The sequence below is a fragment of the Nelumbo nucifera genome, chromosome 5 (assembly GCF_055504915.1).
Source record: "Nelumbo nucifera cultivar China Antique chromosome 5, China Antique-T2T, whole genome shotgun sequence".
Taxonomy (NCBI): domain Eukaryota; kingdom Viridiplantae; phylum Streptophyta; class Magnoliopsida; order Proteales; family Nelumbonaceae; genus Nelumbo; species Nelumbo nucifera.
The window spans coordinates 62,932,257-62,951,460 of record NC_142653.1 but is presented as its reverse complement, the minus strand read 5'-3'; the positions used below and the strand labels follow the sequence as shown (position 1 = coordinate 62,951,460).

Here is a 19,204-nt window from a genome sequence, read left to right as displayed (position 1 = left end):
TGACAAATGCCAGAGACATGCCAATATTCACCACCAACCCATTGCCGACCTCAAGTATCTCAACAGCCCGTGGCCCTTTGCACAGTGTGGCATCGATCTACTCGGGCCATTCCCGCTAGCAATGAGCGGGAGGAAGTTCTTAGTAGTAGTAGTGGACTACTTCACCAAGTGGGTGGAAGCTGAACCCCTTGTAACGATTACAGCCCGGAATGTCCAAAATTTCTTTTGGAAGAACACCGTGTGTCGCTTTGGATTACCTCGGGTATTGATTTTTGACAACAGCAGGCAGTTCGAGGACATCAAATTCCAAGACTGGTGCCAAGACATGGGAACCTGACAGAATTTTACTTCAGTCGCACACCCTCAAGCAAACGGTCAGGCAGAAGTCACGAACAGAGCCATCCTCCGCGGACTAAAGGCATGACTGGACCGAGCTAAAGGATTGTGGGCAGATGAACTACCCAGTGTTCTATGGGACTACTGGACCACGGGGAAGACCGCCACGAGAGAAACACCCTTCAATCTCACCTACGACACCGAAGAAGTGATCCCCGCAGAGATCGAAGTACCTACGCTGCGACTAGAAGCATACAGTGGTCGAACAAACGAAGATGAGCTACGTACCAACCTCGATCTACTCGACGAAAGAAGGGACCTCGCGTACATTAGGACCGCAGCCTACCAACAGAGAGTAGCTTGGTACTATAACGCCAGGGTCAAGAAGCGGAACCTACCGGCGCTGGCAAGCTCGGGTCCAATTGGGAAGGTCCTTACCGAGTGAAACGAGTACTCGGGGAAGGAATGTACGAGCTTGAGACCCTCGAAGGGAAACAAGTGCCTCGGGCATGGAATATTGTCAACTTAAGACAATACTATCTATAAGAACCAAGTAGGCCACAAGCCACTCCCAGAGCCTAAGGGCCAAGATGCCGAGTTAACATGACCTCGGCGCAATAGGACCCAGTCGCCTTTATGGCATGGGCGAACTCCAGGAGTGGACTATGAGTCACTCCTAGAGCCTAAGGGCCAAGATGCCGAGTTAACATGACCTCGGCGCAATAGGACTCAGTCGCCTTTATGGCATGGGTGAACTCCAGGAGTGGACTATGAGTCACTCCCAGAGCCTAAGGGCCAAAATGCCGAGCTAACACGACATCGGCGCAATAAAACCCAGTCGTCTCAATGACATGGGCGAACCTTAAGTGTCGAGCTGACCAACACTTCAGCATCAGGAAAGACTTAGCCATTTCGATGGTAAAGGTGAAGTACGAGAAGCATAAGCAGCTTGAGCTTAAACCCTGCCAAGCATAGCTCGTTCTAGTACGATTATCGAACTAGAGCGATTATCGAGGAGTCCTACTTCGGGTATGTAGCTCTAATAGCTCGGCTGTTGTGATCGCCTTAGCAAAGATAAAGAGTGCACACCATACTTAGGAGAAAAAGAAGAACTTTCATTACCACTTCAAAAAAAAAAGAGAAATGATGACAATGCAATAACCGAGCTAAATAGCTCAGGAAAGTTTTGACTATCACAGGGCACAACCGCCCAACCAAAGACCTTTGAAAGACTGGGTTTATGGCACCTGGGAGACACCAGAAGTCCAGAGAAACACCGCCTCAGGGATTCGCCTCCTCGTCCTCATACTCTGGGGAGTCAGGCTCCTCTTCCTCCATTTGATCCGCCGTCTCAGGAGACAGGCCCTTCATAGTGATGCCATCGAGGTTGAGCCCAGAGAACTTTTTTCGAACCAGCTACCGACAGAGCTTAAACCCAGAGCGGTATAAACTCGAGCCATATTCCACCTGGAGGTCGTGGTATTCCTGGGAGTCTCTGAAATCCCAGACCACTTTCTCTCGTTCAGCCTCCACCATCTGGTCAAAGTTTTAAGTCCGATCTAGAAGAGTGGACTCCAAGTCCCGCACCTACTGCCGGAGGAGCTCCCTTTCCGCCGGGCAATTTGAGCCTCCTGGTCGCAGACGAGCAGCTCTTGAGACTCACTCCCCTTGTGAGTATGATAGAGCTCACCCCGGATCCGGTCGAGCTCACTCTGGAGCTTCTTATTAGTAGCTCGCTGATCGTGGGCGTCGCCGCGGTGGATGCGCATCTGGAGAGACATGGCATGGATGGCGAAATTCACCTGCCAACAGAAGAGAAGATCAGAGGATAGCGAAAGGAAGCAAAATGAGAGAAGAAAAAGGGAAGGAATTGAAGGGATGAGAGATCCATTGTATGGTTGCCCAAATCTTGCGGAATGAAGGGGGCGAATTTCAAAAAATTTTCTCTCCCTTCAACAGGGAATCGCATTCCCTATTTAGAAAATCATATTTTCAAGGACCAATCTTGAACCATGAACTGAACCAAATCTGAACCAAAAGAAGTAGGAGAGAGGTATACCTGATACAGAGAAATATTATCTCTCAATGGAGGTGTTCACGCCCAAGGAAGGATCCAAAGACTGCTCCCACTGAAGATGGCGCAGTGCAGGATGGAGCAGAATCAGCAGCATTCTCCAAGAACCTGATCCTTCGAAAGAATAGTTGGATGGCACGTGAGCACTACTTCCAATCAGTCCTTTCACAAAGGGCTGATATCAAGATCGAATCTTGATCTCTCCCACAAAGTTGGAGATCGAACTGGAGGTCTGGCGGCAGCAGGAAGGAGGCGGTAAGAAAGAGTTTTTGCAGAGATTGCATAAATCTTTCTTCTATGATTTCAGCTCTAAAGACTAGAGACCTCTTTCTCTCTTGTGTTGTTTGTTGTGTCTAAAGGCTGCCACCCCATCCTCCTTTTATAGGCTTAAAGGGATCAGCTCCTAGTCCCATTAGGAGTTGTTGATCCAAATCATATTTGGATTAGAAGTCCCTTTAAGTGATAAGGAAGAACCCTTATCTTATCTGTAGATTAGATCAACCCTCTCCTAATCCTATTAGGAGGCTCCTAGATCTAAATCTTATTTAGATCTTGGACTCTCTGAGTGGATAGGGTCAAGGCCCAATCTTATCAACTGATTTAATCCCAGATCCGCCCCTCATTTAAACTGATCAAATCAGCCCAGTTCGAAATGAGCTTTAAGCCCATTAAGGTTGTGTGCTCACTTAGCCTTCCAAATTGCTACCCAGTTGGGCTTCCTTGTATGGCGTGGGACCCAAACATTGATCTACACATCAGCCACATGGGTTTGGCCCAGCCTTTGTTACAAGGCCTGGCCGAATACACTACTATGGATAGTGCACCCCCTGAAACCCATCAAATGGGCTCTATGGGCCCAACAATTACCCTAAGTGGTCCCTGGGCCAAGCCACCTTGTAACACCCAGGGACTATGGGCAGATGCAAGATTAGCCCATCAGGTATTGCCCTCAATGATCTTACACTCAACCTCTCAACCCATAATAATCAAACACTGCCCGACAAGAGATGACCTCTCCCTCGGCTACAAGGAACAGTGTTGCACTCACTACTTATATGGATCCCGGGAATTAAAACATTTTGCAAACATTTTAAAAACCATAATATATATACTTTTATATCTCATATAAAAAATACTTTGCAAAACAAATCTCAATGATTAAAATCGGCTGCCGGCAGTCTTGGTTTCCATCAGTGAGAGTGCACCCCCGATCATTACCTTTGTCCGACAAAAGGGCTGATCCTGTCACTATGATCACCCACTCAGATGAATTCTCAGACTGTCCCAACATACCCAGGCTTTGACCCCCACTAAGGATCTCACTGATTGGTACATCAAAGACAGCCCAATCTGACACCTAGTGCAGTATCATAATCGAGTCTTGGGGTCGGGTGTAACTTTCCAGTTTTGCCCATTAATCTCCAAGGTCTAGGGCAATACTGAAAATCTGGTCTAGTTCAAAGATTCAATTAATCCTACACTGTATGTGCCTAGGGTCTCACCCTGGCAGCTGAAACAAGCCACCCCAACCAACTTGGTGGCACAACAGTGTCAGCCTTATCAGGATAGGTCTCCCCAGACCGACCTACAGGCTATGAACATTCTAAACTAACACGAGTTTCATTAAGTGTCCAGTTTAAGGGTATTACACAGAAACATACCAAGGGAACATGAATCAAATATGTACTTTTATTCATTTACAATAAACTCATAATGTACATCATTCTGATTGAAGCTAAGGGCATACAAAACTGTCCAACAGGAATCACTTACCACCATGCAGTGGGCGGAGGCGAATGCGGCGAGGTCCCCGGGGTCCATATTCCCTGAGTGAGCAACCTCGTCATTACTAATCGCCCTCCAGCTCCCCCGGTAAGCCACGAGGAAGTCGTTCATCCCTTCCCAGTTCCCCACTGGGAACAAAGGGTAAGGGCATGGCTGGAGGGGGTTATAGGGAGCCGCCTCCTACTGAGGGAGCTCGTCCCCCCCGAGACCAGCCCCACTAGTTCCCTCAGATGGAGGTGTCGGGGTCTAAGGCGGAGGGGAGGATTAAACTGGCTTGGCATATCCGAACTCAGTACTCCCCGAGGGGGGAATCCGATCGGGGGGCACGACCACTTCACTTGGCGCCTCTGGTTGCTGGAGAGAAGGTGGCGCGAGTCGATACCAGACATGATGGCCACCAAAAAGAAATCAGTGTTAGCCCGGTAAGAATGAAATATACATATACATGTGAACACATTATCATGACAAAAACCATGCGACCTAAGAGGACAACCTACCCGGGCTCAGGCCGGCCTGCATGAGCTTCTCGTCGGCCAAGTAGTCCGAACACAGGAAGCCTACCGATGCCCAGGACAGCATCGTTTTCTGAGTTTCGGGGTCCAGCTCGGCCCCGGAGTCCTGGATGGCGCCCCTCCAAGAAGTTGGGAAGGGCCACCCCTCGGGGTTACGGACCACGAAGTAATCCTGCTTCCAAGCGGGAATCTTATTCGGTAGCTTGTACAAGAGCTTATAGCCGCGACGAGGGGAGAGGTAGTAAAAGCGCCTCTCCGGTGGAACCCCAAAAGCAGCATTTTTTATACAAAGAATAGAGGCAAAAATGTCAAGGTTCATGGGAAGACAGTACTCATGACATAAAGATATAGTCCAAACCATATTCCGAATGGCATTGGGATGAAGCTGATCGATGGTGACGTTAAAATGATTTAGCACCTCCACTATCAAGGGGTGCAGGGGGAGACACAGGTCAGCCTCGAGCTATTCCTCGAAGATAACTATGTCATTGGGACCGTGCTCCCAAGTGAAGTTTCCGGTAGGGAGGCTGTAGGCCAGGTCCCCAGGGAGGCGAAAGTAGCGGATTAGAGACCTGAGTCTCTCCGCTGTCATGGAGGAAGGGCCGAAAGTGTCAGGCTCCCTCCCCCCAACTTAAGTGCCAGTTGATGTTTGCATTGGCAGTTGCTAGAACCAGACGTCCTAAGATTATCGGGTTATGATTTAGTTCCTCGATTGGGGTCATGTCTAGGACAACAAAATCCACTGGGAAGTAACAATCCTCTATTCTAACAATGACGTCCTCAATAACACCTCAAGGAGTCTTGACTGGCCGATTAGTGAGTTATAGAATTACTGGGGTAGGTTTTAACTCGCCAATCCTAAACCTTTCATAAATAATATAGGGGAGCAGATTTACACTGGCCCCAAGATCCAATAAGGCCCGATCGAAAGTGATTCTAGAGATGACATAACTTATTAGCGGTGCACCAGGGCCTTTCATTTTCTGAGGGAGTTGGTTTAGGAAAACCACACTAACATCTACCGAGAGCATCACTTTTTGTGGGGCCAATTGTGGCTCCCTCTTCTGAGTACATAGCTCTTTCAAGAACTTGGTGTAGGTCGAGACTTGTTAGATCGTGTCGAGGAGAGGGATGTTAATATGTACTTGCTTGAATAACTCCATGATCTCCTCATTGCGAGCCTCTTTTGTCTTTCGCAACAACCCGGTTGTGAGTGCAATTGAAAAGGGAACTACAAGTCGGTTCACTATAGGTTCTTCTTCTAAATTTTTCTTTCCTTTTTCTTCCCCCCCCCCAACTTATGGTATTTCTGCTCCTTTTCTTCTTCACTGATGTTTTCAAGTGTCTTTTTCTCATACGGGTCCTTTAAAATCCTCCCACTCCTTAAGGTCGTAATAGCCTTGGCATTTTCAAATTGAGGGTTCTTAGGAGGTGGTTGAATCTATTGTGGAGGAAAACCCAGTGGCCGATTTCTAGGATTCACAACTGGTTAACTCAGTAGTTTCCCTACTTCTCTCCTCACATTAGCTTTGGCTAGCTGTTCTATTTGGCTCTCTAATCTAGTGGTGGACTGCTGCTGAGTTATAGAATCAGTTGCTGAAGCTGCATGAATTTGTCATCAACTGCACTGGTTTGAGGAGGTTGTGGGTAAACCTGATAAGGTTGGACCGGCTAGTTCCTAGGGTAAGTCTGCTGGAATTGGCTCTGCACTTGTGGCCTCTAAAATTGTTGAGCCATGGAGTTAGATGGATGGTACAGCTGGAACTATGTGTTGGGTTGATGTGTCCTCCAAGAAAAGTTAGTGTGATTTCTCCACCCAGGGGTGTAAGTATTTGAAAATGGATCATTATTAGGTCTCGAGAAACTCTGGGCTACCTGAACATCTTCTCAGATAAACAGCGGACATTGAGCCACCATTGAACAATCATCAACTTGGTGGGCTGGGCTAGCACAAATGGAACAAACTTTTGGATAAGGTGCAGATGGGGCTCAATTGCTGGTTATAGGTGAAGAATTGATCAAGCTTTTGGACTAGAAGGTCTACCTTGTCCAATTTTCTAGAGATTGCATTCTGGTCCATTCTTGCCTCGGGCTCTATATTGTTCCTAACTTTGTAAAGCCTTGCCCTCTTTGAGGGTCCCACCAACCTCTCATAGGAATACAATGATGCATTGTTGATGGAATTTTTACTCAATGTTTCAAAAAGAGCATACGCTTCATCCTCACTTTTACTCATAAATGCCCCCCCCCCACAGGATGCATCTTCCATTTGCCTATATTGATCAGTTAAACCTTCATAGAAGGTTTGGACAATTTGCCACTTGGACAGACCATGGTGTGGGCACTTTCTCAACAACTCTTTCATTCTCTCCCAAGACTCATGAATTTGTTCACCCGGTGTTTGGATGAATCCAGTGATGACTCTTCTCATTGTGTTGGTTTGTGTCATAGGGTAGAACTTTCTAAGGAATTCTTGCAGCATTTCTACTTAAGTTCTAATAATTTTCCCTATAGTTCCCAACCAGTGCTTGGGCTTGTCTTTCAAGGAGAAAGGGAAATGAGTTAATCTAAGGGCATCTTCATTAAAGTTTTGGATCCTTAGAATGGAACAAATTTCTAGAAACTCATCTATGTGTTTGTATGGGTCCTCACTCGGGTTCCCATAGAAAGAGGGGGAGCATTTGGATTGTGCTTGATTTAATCTCATACTGCAAGGCTTGGGTATTTGGAAACTGTATACAGGATGAAGGGTTATACTGGGTCGGAATGAAATACTCCATCATTCTGGGTTGTTCATCATCGATCCCAACCATTTGGTTGTGTTGCTAGTGATGGATGTATCTCTCTATCTCAGGCATGGGTTCTACTATTTCTCTCCTCAAAGATCTCCTTCCCAACATACAACTCATAAGTCCCTTTTTCTTCTTTTTTTTTGAAATTTGAAATTTTAATTTCAAATTTAGATTTTGAAATTTAAATTCTGAAATTTAAAGTCAAATTTGAATTTTTAAAATTTTGATTTTCTCTTTTTTTTGAAATTTGAAATTTAAATTCAAATTTAGATTTTGAAATTTAAATTCAAAATTAGATTTTGAAATTTAAATTCCTGAAATTTAAATTCAAATTTGAATTTTTAAATTTAAAAAAAAATGCAAGCAATTCAAACACACGACCTACGGGTTGAACTAAGGTTTCCTAAACTAGTGGTTCAATCAATGTGAATCCTATTAGGTTCACTTGGAATTACACCACTTCCTTTGGTTAGCCAGGTAAGAGGTGGGGATGTGGGAGGCTTCCCTTACTCTCGCAAGGGCCTAATTAAGTAACCACAAAACCCGCTTAGGCTTAGCCTGTTAACCTCTTTCCTTACACACCAACTGTCGGATATGGAAAGTAATCACAAGCTTCCCGAAAATTCAGCACACTTTTGAACCAAATGTGTGGGGCCCCCTAAAGGATCTTGCTATCCAAATTTTAAATTAAGGTTTAGAGTGAACCGCGGGTGAAAGGGTGGTGGTTTTTGGGCCAAGGAAGGGTGATGTCCCCACCTTATCTTATTTAAATTGAATTTCCCTTAAATGGATTAAGGAAAAAACACAATAAACAAAATAAATGCAACTAATTACAATGCATGAACAAATCTCTAATATGCAATTCAGCAATTTAACAGAAAATAATAAAACAAACTAATTCAGCAAAAGGAGCAATTAAAAATGAAAAACCCTAACACATTAACAACTAACAAAATAATTTCAGCAATTAAATAATCCTATACAATGCATGCTCTAGAACATATCAAACCCTAAATGTTGGAATGCAAATGCAAAAATTTTTAAATATTTTTCTTATATATATATTTATTTAATTCAAATTTTGAAATTTAAATTCAAATTCAAATTTTGAAATTTAAACTCAAATTCAAAATTTGAATAATTTTCTAATTAACAATCAATTATTCAATTGAACCACTAATTAAGGGAGTAATTAATTACAACAACAATTAATCACAGAAAATAGAAAAATAAAGGAACTAATTTTGCAAAAAAAAATAATACTACAGAAATGAAGATTAAGAAGGGAGTTCGCTACTTTAAACATTAAACAGAAAAAAATAAGAGTACGCGACAATAAAAATCTAAGAAATGAAATGAGTTTCTAATCTGAAAATAAAGAAAAAACAGAACCTAACAATCCTAAACAGAAATCTAGTTCGCTCAAGAAACTAAAACAAAGATAAAAATGTTAGACAATGTATGCCCTTAGCTCCAATCAGAATGATGTACATTATGACAATTATTGTAGATGAATAAAGTACATATTTGATTCATGTTATTGTGTTGTGTTTCTATGTAATACCCTTAAACAGGACACATATGAGACTCGTGTTAATTTAGAATCTTCATAGCCATTGGATAGATCTGGGGAGATTTATCCGGCCAAGGCTGACACTGATGTGTCGCCAAGTTGGTTGGGGTGGCTTGTCTCAACTGCCAGGGTGAGAACTGACGTACATGTAGTGTGGGTTTTCTTGAAACCTTGAATTGGACCAGAATTCCAGTATTGCCCTGGACCTTGGAGATAGATGGGCAAAACTGGAATGTTGCACCTGACCCCTAAACTCGATTATGATACTGCACTAGGTGTCGAGTTGGGTTGCCTTTGATATGCCAATCAGTGAGATCCTTAGAGGGGGTCAAAACCTAGGTATGTTGGGACAGTCCGAGAATTCATCTGAGTGGGTGATCATAGTGATAGGATCAGCCCTTTGTCGAACAGAGTGAATGATCAGGGATGCACTCTCTCGGATGGAAACCAAAGCGGTCGGCAACCGATTTCAGCCGTTGAAATTTGTTTTGCAAAATATATTTATATAGAGATATACATACATACATATATATATATATATGTATATTATGGTTTCAAAATGTTTGCAAAAGGTTTTAATTCCCGGGATCCATGTGAGTAGAGAGTGCAACATTATTCCTTGCAGCCGAGGGAGAGGTCCTCTCTTATCGGGCAGTGTTTGATCATTATGGGCTGAGAGGTTAAGTGTAAGACCATTGAGGGTAATGCCTAATGGGCTAATCTTGCACCTGCCCACAGTCCTTGGGTTTTTATAAGGTTGCTTGACCTAGGGACCACTTAGTGTAAGTGTTGGGCCCATTAAGAGCCCATGGTGATGGACTCAGGGGTTCACTGTCTCCTACAATGAATTTAGCCAGGCCTTGTAATAGAGGTTGTGCTGAACCCATGTGGCTGATGTGTAGATCAATGTTTGGGTCCCACGCCATACAAGGATACCCAACTGGGCAGTAGTTTGGAGGATATGTGAGCACATGGACTTAATAGGCCTAAAGCCCAATTCGAACAGGTATAATATGATTATTTAAAGAAGGGGTGGTTCTGGGATTTAGATCAGCAGATAGGATAGAGAGTTATCCCTATCCACTCAAAGAGTCCAGATCCAAATAAAGATTTGGATTAGGAAACTCCTAATAAGATTAGGAGGGTTGATCTTTATCTGCAGATAAGATAAGGGTTTATCCTTATCTCTTAAAGAGAGTCCAGATCCAAATAAGATTTGGATTACAAAACTCCTAATGGGATTAGGAGAAGCTCTCTTTAAGGCTATAAATAGAGGAGGAGGGTGAACCCTACTACATCCTTCAAGATTACAGATTCAAGAGAGAAGACAACTCCAGTTAGACTGACGCCATTTTCTGCTCTTGCCTCCTTCTATTGCAGTCGCCATAGCCAGTTCGATCTTCACTTGTAGGAATGATCAAGAAGCGTTCTTGATATCAGTTTTTGGTGAAAAACTGATCTGAAGTCGTGCTCACTCACCCTCCATCGAATTCTTGCTAAAGAGTTCGGTTCTTGCAGAAGAACCACCTGTTGATTCTGCTCCACCCTACGTTGTGTCATCTTCAGTGGGAGCAGTCTATGGCATTTTCCTTGGGTGTGAACACTTTCGTTGGGAGTTACTGTTACTCCGTATCAGGTACATCCCTCTCCTACCTTTTGGTTTCAGATCTGGTTTGGTTTAGGTTCAAGATTGATCCTTGAAAATGCAGTTTTCTAAAACAGGGAATGTGATTCCCATATGGGAGAGTGAAAATTTTTGAAATTTCACCCTACCTACTTGTAGGGTTCGGCCATCCATATGATGGATCTCTCATCCCTTCAAAAAACTAGATCTAAGAAAAAAAATAACTCACACCTACAAATTCTGAACTTAAAAGAACACAGAAATCGATAAAAACAAAAAAAAAAATTAAGAAAATGGAAACTAAGGAAATAATGCACCTAGTACTAAAAGAAAAACATCAAAGAAACAAAAAGTTACATGAATGATTGATTCTAGAAACAAAAAATGAAAAACCCAATTCGAACCCAAAAATAAATAGAAAACAAAAAGATCTAAGAACGAAACAAAAAATAATCCTAAAAAAATAAAATCAGATCTATCAAGAAATAAAAATAATTTGAAAACACTACTTTACCAAAAAGAATTCAAAAATAAAAACAAAAGAAAACAGGATTAAATTGGGACAACTACACCTGAATCACAATCCCAATTTCTCTTCTCTTCTCTTTTCTTCAGCAGTCCGACAACGCTCCAGTACTCCACCTTTTGCTATTACGTCCTAAAAAATCAAAGCGAAACAAGAATTAAAATGAGATTACAGATCAAGTAATCAAACGAAAAAAAAAATAATGAAATAGATCCGAACAAAGCACAAAAAAATATTTTCTCCATTGCTTCCCCGGTAACGGCGCCAAAAACTTGGTGTGTCCGGAAGCATGTCGTTAACCACTTCGGAACACTAGTTTCAATATTTATAAATTTTTCGATTCTCAAAATAACTAAAAAATGCAATTAGTGGTGAGAAAGGGGTCGTATCCACAGGGAAGCAAGGGAAAAATTGTTATGTAATTTAATCCAGACAAAATAACAACATTTGAGATTGCATAAACACAAAATTTAATTAACTGAACTGGAATCCATTAAAATAAAATTCTAACAATGCTGAAAGTAAAATTGTAGAAAAATAAATAAATAACAGAAATAAAAAAAACTAAATAAAAAATCTACAAATTGATTAGAGATAGTAGACTCTGGATCTATCCTTTAACCCTCAAACTCCTTGAGTTGGGCCTTTCGTCTTACCAGGCCGAATTTCAAATCTGCATAAAGGAAGACAAAAATTAAATTTGATAAAAATAAATTGCAGAAATAAAATAAAAACTAGAAATTAAAGAACGGAAAATAAAAACACATGTAAAAAGTAAATCTAAAACTATGGGAAAATGGTTGGGATCAGGATCCAAAGGTGGCAGCAGTGGCTAGGCGAACTACAAACAGGAACCCCTCCTCTTGCCTGGGCGTTCTCCTCTTCCTCTACCCTTGAACTTCTCAAGAACAGTCTTCTGTCTTACGTGGGGGCAGAATCCAACCTAAAAGGAAAATAAAGAAAATAAAAGGGATGGCTGATCAAATCCAATGGCGAAAGTTGCAGTTTGGCTGGATTGCTTGCAGGAACCCCTCTTGACAAGATCTGGGCATCCTTCCCTTGTACATCCATTGAACTCCTCAAGAAACCTTAGCCTTGAACTAGGTGAATTGACCAATCCCTTCTCAAGGGCCCCTTGGGTCCTTTTTATAGAGAAGAGTGGACATAACTAGGATTAGAAATGAAGAAATATGCAGCTCATTGGTTTATGCAAAAATATGGGTGCCCTAGGGTTTGATAATGGAGGGTTAGGATTGTTTTGAGGAGATTCTAAGGCTGAAAAGAGGAGGTTTGGGCGCCTAGATTGGAGGGTGCAGATTTAGGTGCCACTAGATGGAGAAAGGTGATTGGTGTGTGTGATGTGGCACCCTAAGGTGATTGGTTGAGGTTTAAGGAGTGAGGTTTAAGGCTAGGATGCTATTCAGGGAGAGATCTAAGGGTATGAGAGGTTGGTAAGGCTTGGATGGTTGAGGTTAGAAGTTAGGAGAGAGTGGAGGCTGGAGATTTGATAGCCTAGGGCGGCTAGGGTTTGTTAGAGGTGAAAAAAATGAGTGGGGAGGTGCCATAGGGTTTGCTAAGGAGAGGGGAGTCTGCTAATACAGTAGGAAGGGTGCCTATCTAGGTTTGGCAGATAGGAGGCGCCCTCTTGTGCTTAGTTTTTCACAGAAACACCCCCCTCTCTCAGTTGGAATTCACACCAGCTTCCCAAAAACTGCATTTTAGCCCTGAAACTTCCCCAGTTTTCCCCAGGATTTGCACAGGGACCCTCAGAGGTCACAATATTGAATTTAACTGGGAAATGGGCACATTTTGATTATTTTAAGGCCTAAAATACCCCTGAAATGATGCCCTTAAGGCATCAAAATACAGAGTTATCAATTGTAGGTAGCTAGTTGCACTTTACCGGTACGATCGAGATACGCCACCCAACTAGGCCACGTTACTAGCCGCGCAACACCCGCAGCAGGACTATGAACATCCATGGCACACTGTTGATCACCATCATCTGGAATGGACATACCGACGCAAAAAGGCATAGCATGACGCACATGCTGGGTATACGGTCTCCACATAACCCCATCGAGGGAGGTCAGCTTCATATTAATCTCATTCATCTTGAAATTTCTATGCCAGATAGCTTTGAGCCAACGCTTCCCCCTACATACTTCAAATGCCTTCTCTTCATAAGTTTCACCGCTCAATGTGGCAACGGTGACCCGCATTGACAAAAGATGTGGCATGACACTGAGATTAAAATGCTTGCATATGAACATCCACATAAACAGCAGATAAATGTAATTGACACGTCATTTGCAACTCGGGTCCACTATCTATTGGACGGTATCATCCATCTACTCATAGAGGTACCCCAAGAACATTGACGCCAAAGGCAACTGGTGTCCACTAGCGGTGAGAACAACAATTAGAACTAAAACTGTGTGCAAGCTGTAGTCGGGGAGGCCCAGAAGAAGGAACCGGGAGGCAACACACAAGATAAAGGCAGCAAGATGGAACTGGTTGTCCGCACCGCACACCATCAAATCCCTCCCACCGTGGGACTCAAACCAGAATTCTAGCCACTGTTCCAATGGCATCTTCCCCCAAGAGGTGGTCTGGTCTACCTGGGCCTTGTAAACCAAAATTTCATTGAGAAGCTCGTCGCAGAGCTCTCTAAGATCAGTAGGAATGGACCCAATATGCTGGAGATTTGGGCAGGTACAGTGCCTCTAATGGGCAACGCCAACAAGGCAGCCACATCCTTCACTGTGAAGGTAAATTCCCCAAATGCCCCAATAAAGGTGTGGGTATGACAACACCAATTTTCCAGCAAATGACCCACATACTTCACTCCCTCCCTACCAGTAAGATCTATGTAATAGTCTACGAACCTAAGTAAACCAAAATCCTATAGCATCCAACAATACATGGGATTCTCAAGGATGTACCCCACCTAAGCGGTATAGCTATTGGGGGAGTTCGAACTATCCGTCTTGGGCTCCTAACCCTTATAGGAAATAGACTGGCTTGAATGCCCACAAAGACTCAACAACTCGGCATCATAAACGGGATCGAATATGCCCTCAACACCCCTTGCCACGGGCATCGAAGGCCAGAAACCCCATTCCCCTTCGATTCTATAGTTGCTTCCCTCTCCAATAGTAGCTCTGTTGTGTCCACTTCCCTAACGAAATCAAACAAAGGGCAATTCGTCCTCTTGTCCCCTTCCTCTCTACTGTGTCCACTTCCCTACGAAATCAAACAAAGGGCAGTGCGGCCTCTTGTCCCCTTCCTTTTGACAATTCATCTTCTTCTCCCCTTTCTTTTGATAGGGTGCCATGATAAAAGCCAAGAGCAAGATAGAGAATAAAAGGCAAAGGAGGAAACACGATAGTGGGGCAAAACAGAGGGACAAAGGAAGCAAAGTAAGACCCCGATGTAGGATACAATCACCTTATAAGTGCAAGTACAGAAGCACACCTATTGCTTAGTGAAAAAGCAGCGTACGTTAACTTATGAATATACCCTTAGAAAGGCGGGACCAAAATGGCGCATTAATTCAAAAGAGACGCCATGTCAATAACCACTATTGTATGTGTATTAGATATCGAAATAGCCCCACACGTGTGACTGACCTGCATTTATTATGGAATGACAAATGAAGAGCCACTACCAATGGCTGACACGTGGTCAGCCCCGAAGAGGCTTTCTTGACCACCCCATCACGCACAGAATCCTAGCAGACCGCCAAATCACCCTTTCATCAACATGAACAAACATCAAAGACTAATGCAATCATCACACAGGGGGGCTTTGCCTCCACCAAACCATTAATGGCACCAAGCCTGAAATGGCGACATCCCCTTTTCTCCCCGCTGACAACAAAAAGACAGAAGAGACTAATAGTGAAGCAGATGTTCCCACCAGCAGCTCAAGGGGGTCGAAACTCACAAGTTGTCAACAAACTCATCCCTCAGAGAAAGGAAAGTAGCTGACAAAAACCATACACAGCATCCTCCACTACCTATCTTCCCACTAATAGACAAGAAGGCTAAAATGTACACGAGTTTACAGAGGGGTAGAACAAAAGCGATCGAAAAAGATAGCTCCAAATGTCTTTTGCCAATTCCCTTCCAGTCGATGGTCAGGGGGGCTCAAACACAATAATAAAACAAGCATTAACCACCGACAGGAAGCAAATTGCCAAAATATAGGGGGATAAATTATATAATGCAAGAAATCACCATTGCGAACGCAAAGTTACACAATAGGTATTTTGCGTTCATTTAGAAACCCACAGTCAATCTCCATGTTGCGATGAACCTACAACACACCAACCCTGCGATGAACCTACAACACACCAACCCTGCGATGAACCCATAACACATATCGCAAAAAAGTGATAAGCTTGCGGTCCGTCAAGCCTACTTGGTGCCCAAACCAAGGGAAACCATGATCAAACCCATCTAAGGGCCTCAAGCCTACCCGAGCATGCGATGAACCCACGCCCACTGGAGTGTCCGAAAGACCAATGGCCTACAAGCCCACGCGTAACCCAGAATAAGAGAAACCTAGGTCAAGCCCACGGCGAGGCCCACACGCGCTTGAAGGCATGTGGAACCTACGACGGAAAATGACGTGACAAAGCGCCACATGGAGTCGGCAAAGCAGCGCCTGCCAAGAGGTTCAGACCAAGATTAGGGTTAAAAGGTTAAAATGAAGAATTTGGGTTCAAACCAAGATTGGAGGTGGCACTCAGAGGCTTGGAGAATGTTTTGGTAATCAGGAAGAATTAGAGAAGGTTAAAAGGATCAAGATTAGGGTTCAAACCAAGATTGGAGGTGGCACTCAGAGGCTTGGAGAATGTTTTGGTAATCAGGAAGAATTAGAGAAGGTTAAAAGGATCAAGATTAGGGTTCAGACCAAGATTGGAGGTGGCGCTCAGAGTTTTCTGGGTAAGTTTTTATCTTTTCTTGAGATCAGCATCAGTTAGAGATAGGTTGGACTTATCTAGAAGGAGCAGCTAAGCTTTTCCTTATTTTCTCAGAGGAAGGTGTTTCATGGGCTGGAAACATGGGAGAAAACAATTTTCATATCACTACTGTTAAAATTGATGGTTCTAATTACTTGGAATGGGCTCAATCAGCCATGATGGCGATTGGGGGCAGAGGGAAATTAGGTTATGTGAATGGAGATGTAAAGACACCAGCCAAGGAAGACCCTTCATATGCCAAATGGGTTCAAGAGAACTATTTGGTCATGACTTGGATGTGTAGCTCTATGCAGCCTCATATTAGCCGCATTTATTTGTGAGCAAAAATAACTAAGGAAATTTGGGAAGTGATGAAGGAAACCTACTCTCATCCTTTCAATGTTGGTAGGGCCTATGAATTAAAATGTGAAGTAAATAATCTCAAAAAAGTAAAGAAGCTGGTTTCAATTTACTTTTCCACTTTGAAATCCTTATGGCATGAAATTGATCATTTAGAAACTATTGAGTGAGAAAGTCAAAAGGATACACAAACCTATAGAAAACAAGTTGAAACCAATAGAGTTTTGGAATTCCTAGCTGGTCTGAATTCAAAGTATGATATTGTGAGACAACAACTACTCACATGGGAGAGTATGACATATCTCAGACCTATTCTTTAGTGCATAGTGAAGAAAGTTGGAGGAAGGTTATATTATAGTTTTAGCCTATGGATTCAGCCCTAATAGCCGTAAAACCAAAATTTGGGGGTGACAAGGAAAGGGGGGGAATGCCAATGTGGCTATTACTACTGATGGTGCATCCTCTTCCAGCACAAGAAACACATCTCTAGACACTTTAGTTGTTGTCCAGGCTATTCTAACTTAGTTAGAAAGTGAAGTTGGTACTTCAGTTCCCTCATCTTAGTCACTGATTACATCTGCTATTCCTACTTTGGCATTTGCTCATTCAGGTACACAGGCATCAACATATCATGTTTCAGGCCCAGGTAATAATGGACCTTGTTGGATCACAGGTTCAAGTGCATCTAACCACATGACAGGCTTATCTTCTTTGTTTACTACTTATTGCTTATCCTCTAGCAGAGATAGAGTATCCATTGTTGATGGATCTCTTGCTCCCATCTCTGGGAAGGGAAACATTAGATTATTGGATGCTATCTCCTTGCCCTCAGTTTTGCATGATCCTAAACTTAGTACTAACCTATTGTCAATTAATAGCATCACTAAAAATCAAAACTATTCATTGACTTTTTTCCCTGATTGATGTGTTTTTCAGGATCTGGAGACAAGAAAGGTGATTAGGATTGGCCATGAGATGAATGGAATCTACTTGATTGGAGGGTGTCTACATGGGGAAGATAAAAAAGTTGGAAGGTCTTTTGTTTCTCAGTCTGTGAGTCAGATTATGCTTTGGCATAATCGGTTCGGTCATTTGTCTTTCAAGTTTTTAAGGAGTTTGTTTCCTAGTTTGTTTGAGTCAGTCCAGATGTTTAGTTTAAAATGTAAAAGTTGTGAACTTGCAAAGCATTGTAGAACAACCTATTCTTTGAGCAATAAAAGAAGTATTGTTCCTTTTAAAATTGCACATACTGATGTTTAGGGAGCATATCATGTCACTGCTATGAGGGGATATCAATGCTTTTTACTATTTGTTGATGACTACACTCATTTTTCATGGGTTTATCTTATGCACTCTCGAGATGAGATTCCTACTTTGACTCGAAACTTCCATCAAATGGTCCTAACCCAATTCAAAGTCAAAATCAAAGTTTTCAGATCAGATAATGCAAAAGAGTATTTTGCAAAACCCTTAACTTCATATTTCCTTGACCATGGGGTTATTCATCAGAGAACTTGTCCCCACACACCTCAATAAAATGGAGTTGCTGAGAGAAAGAATAGGCATATATTGGAGGTTGCTAGAAGCATCATGCCAAACTCCAATGTTCTTATACGTTTCTAGGGGATGCTATCCATACAGCCATGTACCTCATCAATAGGATTCCTTCTTGGATCATAGACATGAAAATTCCATTCAGCCTCTTATATCTTGATAAAGACTTGTTCATTATTCCACTTAAACCTTTGGATGTATTTGTTTTGTTCAGATTCTTAGACCTCATCGTTCTAAGTTTGACCCTAAAGCTTCCAAATACATATTTCTTGGGTATGCACAAAATCAAAAGGGATATTGGTGCTATGAACTTACTTCTGGGAAATGGTTTGTTTCTATGGATGTGACTTTCTTAGAGGATGTTCCCTACTATCACAGAGTTTCTTCTTAGGGAGAGAGTAGTGAGATGGGTTTACCCACATCAGAAATTCCTTTACCTGTCCCAATCACTGAAGGGGAGTGTAATGAGGAGGATTATCAAAAGTGTAGGGAGTTGAGGGTGTTTCGTAGGTGGTGAAGACAGGTTGATTTCGGCCCTCAGCAGTCCAGGCCAGCTCTAGTTTCCTCTGCGGCTCCAGATCTAAGTACCATAGCTCCCTCACATCCTACTACAGATGAGATACCTCCCATCACTAAGCCTAATGAGATGCCTCCCATTACTAAGCTTTCACCTCCTTTGGATGACCTTGATCTTCCAATTGCTATCTGGAAAGGGAAATTCCATTGCACATTATCTTTAGCACATTGTATTTTTTAGTATCTAACTTATGACCATTTGTCAGCATCCTATAAGTCCTTTTTGGCATCTATCTCTGCCACTCCCATTCATAGGATAATGCAAGAATCCTTGTCAATACTAGAGTGGAAGGATGCCATGGAAGTAAAAATGGATGCTCTTATCAAAAATAATACATGGGAATTGGTTGATCAGCCGAAAGGGAAGAAACCAGTTCGGTGTAGATGGGTGTTTATAGTAAAACATAATGTTGATGGCTCTATTGAGAGGTATAAGGCCAGATTAGTTGCAAAAGGGTTTACACAGACTTATGGCATAGACTACTTGGAGACTTTTACATCGGTAGCCAAGATGAGCACTATC

The 19,204-nt window shown here is 42.7% G+C and overlaps 1 non-coding gene across 1 annotated transcript; it reads left to right on the top strand.

Annotated features, from left to right (window-relative positions):
* The first annotated feature begins 7,034 nt into the window (after positions 1 to 7,034).
* Positions 7,035 to 7,141, top strand: LOC148791687 (small nucleolar RNA R71). The gene has a single exon (XR_016076872.1). It is a non-coding gene; the product is annotated as a small nucleolar RNA R71 (small nucleolar RNA).
* Positions 7,142 to 19,204: the final 12,063 nt, after the last annotated feature.